This window comes from Micropterus dolomieu, linkage group LG01 (genome assembly GCF_021292245.1).
Source record: "Micropterus dolomieu isolate WLL.071019.BEF.003 ecotype Adirondacks linkage group LG01, ASM2129224v1, whole genome shotgun sequence".
NCBI lineage: Eukaryota > Metazoa > Chordata > Actinopteri > Centrarchiformes > Centrarchidae > Micropterus > Micropterus dolomieu.
Genome location: NC_060150.1, coordinates 45256031 through 45263299, shown reverse-complemented (window position 1 = coordinate 45263299; position 7269 = coordinate 45256031).

Below are 7269 nucleotides of genomic sequence, written 5' to 3'. Positions count from 1 at the left end.
TACCTAAGGATGTTTGTTGTTGTACAAGTTTACTAAATAAGATAAACCCCTTGAGATGAAACATCTCGTTTTTGAGGGGGTCCTACTATACAATACAATACAAAACAAGGGACAAATCAAACACATTTCAATCATAAGACAAAAACAAAACCACAATCAACACACTACAATGAAGGCAAACAAAGAAACATCAAAAAAAGAAGTACTTACATGAATACAACCACATGATTGCCACAAAGAGGCTGTGAACAAATAATTGCCCAGCAAAAACAGAGAATAACGAATATAGTGACTTGTAAATTGTATATTAAAAGGTGTGTAATATTTCTGAGGATTCATTGACAGAAATGCAATACAATATTTATAACTATGTTTTCAGTGGTGTATAAAGACCTTACATAATGAACCATTATGTTTTTATTACCTTAGAATGAACAATTTTTATCTACATAACCGAGGGCACCCTCTTCCATGTATTCTTCCAGTATTTTGTCGTTATGCTTCTACAATAGCCGACAACAAACAAACAGCGCTACAGAGCGCATTTCATCATCACGTTCTTCTTCTGCTTGTATAATTCCAGAGGTGTAGACGCTGCCACTACATTAAATGCGTCCGTAGAAGAAGAAGAGGAAATAATAATAATAATAAACAGTCTCTGAGTAGTCCTCTGGTTTATTAGAAGTAAGAAGAGAAGTGACATTTGGACAAATGAACAAGCACGTGTTATTTAGTACGAGAGCCGACAGCCTGTGGATCTTTATACCATGAAGCCAGAGGAGTCGGGACAGATGCAGACAGCTGGCGGCAAAAAAATCACGGACATAATCAGTGTGGATTTTCCCAGATGGAAGGCTTTGATGTGGGACAGATGTTTTCAAAGCGGAGCTGAAGTTGTCTGTTTTCAGATTGCTTATTTAATAAATTAAGCAAAGCCAGAGGAGCCTCGATCCTTACCTGACAATGCCTTTGTGAACTTCATGCATTATGTGGTTTGTAATGGACTTTGGTGCAGAAACAATGAGGCTTACATTTTCCTGTTATCTGTCAGTGGCCATACTTGATGCTCTAGATATGACAGTGTTTCTGAGATGTGAGATGTCATTTTCTTTGGTATGTTAGTCCAGATGAGCCAACCCTCCCAATTTGTAAAATACTGTATTACAGGAGTATGAGACAACATGTAGCACTTCATTTCTTGATGTGGCAAATAATAACCTTCATAAAAAAAACATATGGTATTACTGAATAAAAAAGTAAATATAATTTCTTAATATATCTATCTAAAGAAACCTGATTTCTTGACTGGCAACTTTCTGCTATCTAACAGAGGATATCTTTTGTCCTGTATAAGGCACTGGGCTTTTATTTGCTAAAATCATTAAATTGACCCTGCCTATATTTGGGACAGACGTCCATATGGGACAGGCCTTTAATTCCTTTTGCACAAAACTGAAACTATTCTGAAACAGTTTATTATTTATTATTAATATATTTATTATTAATTAAACAGAATATTACGTGTTTAAAACTTATCCAATAATATCAAATAGGCTACACGTCCTTCATTTGATCTAGCTCCAATATGCAATTTTATTTTGAAGTAACATCACAAAAACAACACGGTGCAGGATAAGAGAAGTTAGCAGACAGAGAATGATGGACTTCACAACAGGATTTACAACTTGGAGTAATTTTTGTTAAAAAACTGTTCTGATTCTTTTGATCGGTGGACCTTGACAGACTAAAGGAATATAAATAATCAAGGAACGGACACATTCGGACTCGGGTTAACGAGTTAACGAGGCTTCAAAGGTAATGGCAGTGAGCACTTTTTTTCCTTTAACACCATTAGTAAGTTTTAAAAGAGCAGTAGTTGTTGAGTGATTGGGTCTAAAACCAGATTGAAATGGTGAAAGGATATTTTATTGTTCTTCTCGATTGCTTAAACACATTTCCTGAAATTATAACTCTTTTTCTCGAAACTCTTGAAACACAAATCCATAACTTCTCACGCAATTCCCCAAACATCCTATTTTCAGGTAAAAATGGAGCTCTCCACTCAAAACTATTCTTGCTGAAAAACTAAACTTTGCCCTCAGACGTAACACACAAGCCCTCAAAAACACACACACACTTCTGACACAGTCTTACACACTGGTGAGATAAATTCAAAACAATACTAAAAAAACTGGTTATTAGTAATGTTGCGTGGCTCTCCCCCTCAACAACCTTTGTACTGTGTCGTACTGTACAGTGCCTTAAGTGAACCATATTGAGTGTCACTGCTTTCTCAATGACCACTTGGTGTAGTCAATGAGAAATGAAGGGATTTGTGTGTTGAGTTTAGGGAAATGGATGTGCTTTTTGAAAAATGGAGTTAAGGTTTAGAAATTTTAGTTTAAAAGCCTGGTTACAGTGTTTAAGCAATTGAGAAAAACTGTAAGATACTGTGATAACTGATTAAATATTAGTTTCTCAAATACTTTAGCAATAGAACAGATTATCGATAGTCTGTAATTATTAGGATTAAGACTGTCAACACCATTGTAGAGTGGAGTAATGCGTGTATATTTCCAGATAGCTGGTAACTCAGGAGTAGACAAAGACATATTAAACAGGTCAGCTAGTGGAAACATTAGAATATGAGAAGCTAATTTAATATATCTGGATTCAATTGTATCAAGTCCTTCACCACTGCTTAAACTGAAAAGGTACTAAAGCAGACGAAGAAGAAAAATGCTGACAGAGCACTTGGGCAATAGATGAAGCGTCAGAGATTATTATATTTCCATCTATTAATTGACTAATGGGACATTTGTCTGAAGAGTTTATTGTGGCTTTTAAACTGTTCCAGAACTGTTTAAAATGATTAGAGAGACATTTTTATAGTAATTTGCATTGAGGGTCATGGTCTTAGAAATATTTCTTGGTTGCTTGTATGATTACCATTAATTTTTCTTTGTCTGACGATATGTAGCCCAAGCCTTGTCAAGAGACTTTGAAATTTTCCAGGGAGCACTTCTGTCGATTTGTAATTTGAGTAGGTTCCATTATAAGTTTACTTGTTCTTCATCTTTAGAACAATATATGTTGTAGAGAATCTGAGTTCAAATGTTCACTTACTGATGTTTCCTTCAATTGCAAACACAGAAACATTAGGAAGTTGACCCTTGAGCTTAAATTTTCTTCACCATATTTATAAAAAAGTAGTCAGTTAAAGAGTAAACTCAAACCATCAACACACAGAACCAAGGTGAGAAAAGCTTTTCTATAAATGCTTTTTCACCTTATGTTGAACAATTATTCTATGAACTGATTAAAGATGCATCTGGCGGATCGTAACAGCTGATCTGAGGAAGAGCCAAACAAAAATATGCAAAAAAGAACACTTTCACATTTTGAATGCATGTAAATCTTTACAGCAACTTCAACATTAGAGCAAAAATATGAATATTTTCTTGCAGTGTAAATTTGAAATGGAGGTTCTCATTCGTTTTACTAAAGAAATTAAAATAAGATCCATTCTTTTTTTTAAACAGAATCTACACTGATAGTTCTGCATTATAAATATAAATCTTTTAGCACTTTGTCTTGATCCACAATGCATCATCTTTCATTAGGTCAGTTAACAGTAAAAACAGTCTCTTACTTTGTGTCTGAGGGTCCAGTTTCATTACTGAAGTTTGGAGAAAAGTCTTTGGACTGGTCACTCTTCAAAGACAGACAGCTGGATACTGGAGACTCTGCTCTGTCCTCCTCTTCCTCCACACAAACACTCATCTTCTGTACTTCAGTCAGTCTGAGAGGTAAAACAGTAACACTGACTGTGAGCTCAGATCACAAGAATCAAGAAGAACAAGTTTGTTCAAGAGACACAAACAAGATAGAGAGAACAGGAAGTAACACACAAAGCTGGTTATTAATTTGTTAAATTGACACACACACACACACACACACACAGCTGGTTATTAATTTGTTAAATTAATCCAGGGTTTCCCAATCCAGCCATAGCAGCTACCAGAGGATGTGTGAAACGGACTTGTGAGCAAATTAAAAAACTAAAAACCTGTGATAGTGATAGTGAAAGTGATAATTAGGCTTACTGTCAAATCTTCAACATCTATCTTGTACAACAAGTAGCGTAGTCTACAAGGCTTGGCTGCTCTGGAGCAGGTTAGGTTTCAGCATAAGTTACCAAGGCAATGTAACAAGATAACAAGTGAAGTCCTGAAGTCACCTCGTTAACCTCAAATGCTGCTTTGTAGCTCTGGTCACTTTTCTTTAAATCTGTGCCTGTTTTTTTGGTTACTGCAGGTTTAATGTGTTTAATTCAGCCAGTCACAACTTTGTGTCCACAGATGAATCAAACTGTTGAGTTCACTCTAACATTTCTTTCCTCTACAGTCCACGGGGAGAAAACTGACTCAGAGAATATTGGAAAATATTGGATTAACACTCACCCTGCCTCAGACTTCAGTTCTCCTCCTTCTGCTCTGTCAACTTAACATGGAGTCTGAACTAACTGAACACTTTCAGCTCCAGGTTCCCTCCCAGTTCTCACCTGGATCACCTGAACAGAGTTGCTCCTCCCCTCTCAATTTACAGGAAATCGTGTGTGTGTCTGTGTGTGTGTGTGTGGTGCTCACACAGATCAGCTGTTTAACATGATGTGTTTATGAGCATCTCTCTTGGCCTGAACAGACTCAATTAAAAACAAAATGTCGGTAGGCCTTAAATAAACTTTAAATGATAATAAAAAATAATCCATTTTATTTAATCTCCAACTAAAGTCTTTTAATCTAAATGAACGAAATGTTCTTTTACACAAAAAGATGTAAAATTTACTCAATTCCCAATATGTTTATATATATACTACTATATTGCCAAAAGTTTTGGGACACCCCTCCAAATCATTGAATTCAGGTGTTCCAATCACTTCCATGGCCACAGGTGTATAAAATTAGTACACAGACTGCTTCTACCAACATTTGAGATATGTGATCTCTCTCTGGAGTTCAGTTATTTCAAGCGTGGTTCAGTGATAGGTTGTCACCTGTGCAATAAGCCCATTTGTGAATTTTCCTCTCTACTAAATATTCCACAGTACACCACAGCATAACAACAAGAACAGCAGCTCTCACAGACAGGCTGCAGGAAATACTATACATGTCTACAAACAGCTGCTGTGGTCTGTCAAACCTAACAGTCAAGTTAACAAGTGAAATCTCTTATTTTCATTCAGTCACCAAACGCCTCATTTACCATTAGTGACCTGAATGGGCTGAACATAAAGGTGGTTTCTGATAACAGCATATTTTTCAGATCATATTCTAGTACAAGTATCACAAATACTGCGTTAAAAGTTATAAGTCCTGCATTCAAAATGTTACGTGACTTAAAGTACAGAAGATTAAGTAAACGTGCTCATTATGCAGAAAAACCCCTGTCAGTTTTATTATGTTATTGAATCATTATTATTGATCATAGGAGGTACTTTAATGTTGTAATTTGTCATGGTGTTGGCTGGTTTTATCTATTGCTTCGTATTTTATAAACTGATCACACATTTGTATTTAAAACATTAATCAAAAGCAAATGTTAAGGCTGATTCGAGAAATGTGCCAAAGCGACTATAAAGTAGTAAACTATCAAGTACTCTGAGGGAAAACAGTGGAGATGCTGACATCTTCTGGCAGAAATTAGCAGGAGCTCCAAAAGATGAACTGCTGATATTGACTGCTTCCACACAGATTTCTGTTTGGAAAAAGCTCCACAGGTTGACTTTATGTGTCTGTGTTGATTATGTGATGTGAAAACTAGCGGTGTCACACATAAAACTGTAATTTACTGATGCTGCAGGAAATATGTTTTTACAACTTTGGATTTAAAATGTATGTATGATCACTACACATGTACAACAAATCCAAGGTCACTTTTTTCACTAATTTCAAAACAACGCGCCTGCAACATTAAGACAGTAAATGAAAAATATTTCATTACACGATAAAGCATTCAGTTGCAGGGTGTCATTTAATTTTCAGTGTTAAGTAAAATAGTGCATCTACTCAAAACCAACTATCATTTCACGCTCAGAGTCTCATGATAACACATTTATTCATGGACTCTGCTGCTTTTTAAGGCTGCACAGAGGAATTATAAAGCCTCAGGTGAGTCTAGCAGATGCTGAAAATGAGCAAGACTTGAATCTTCTTAAGTCACAAATAAAAGTCTGGAAATCCAGGGAAGCACCAACTGGCCTTCATGCACACCAACATGCAGGACATTTATATTTATAGAAACTGCACAATTGCTGATTCATTTAACGTCAAAAGAAACATTTATATATATATCTAAAGTTATTAAAATGTTCTGGTGCACAGTGTGTTACCAAGCTTTAAATAACCTTTGTATAGGTTTCATCTTCTTGTTTCTGTGTCTTACATCTAAACAAGCTAACCCTAGGTGGTGAGCCGGTTTCTGGGCAGTGTTGATGCATAACTGGGCTGTAACAACGTTATGCCTTATTAAATGTCACATAATTAGCAAAATAGCTATTCAGTCGAGTGATTGCTGACAACCCAACTTGCCACTCAAAGAGTAACACAACAGAATATGACCCTCATGCGCAGACAAATCAGTTTACATTCACTCAAATTTTGGTTCTCAAGTACAAGTCACTGATTTCTGCATGTGCATCACAAAGAGTTTGAATGAAGATTTTAAATCTATCTGTAGATTGTGTTTTATATTTGTTTGTTTTCATGAGGAGTTTGTTTGCGGATTTTGAATCTATTTAGATTGTGTTTTGTGTTTACAACTTGTAATATCCATTTGTGACCTATGGTCTGTTCATTTTCAATAACTATGGCATCATTTTACCCCCATACCTGTTACACAACAAAGTGTTTGAAACACCACCCTTTTTGTTGAAATAAACGTTTTTCTACGTGTAACCGCTAAGCTTAAAACAGCCGAGGGTTATGCAGAGGGTTAAAGTGGGCTATAGTTGACGCGCTTACCGTGGTCGCTTTGGCTTGATTGAGCAATGATACAACAAAGCTTAAAGTTATCTTTTCTTCTCTGTTGTGAGACATGTTTATTGGATTTACACAAGGATTTCCTTTTCCATAACAGAACAATCTTCCATCTTCACCAACAGTCACTTAACATGCATTCAACCACAGCCTCCGTCGCCTGGCGTGGCGTGGCGGTCAAAAACTAGTTTGCCCTTTTCCCTCTAGCAACACCTGTCCTTGATTACAGCTA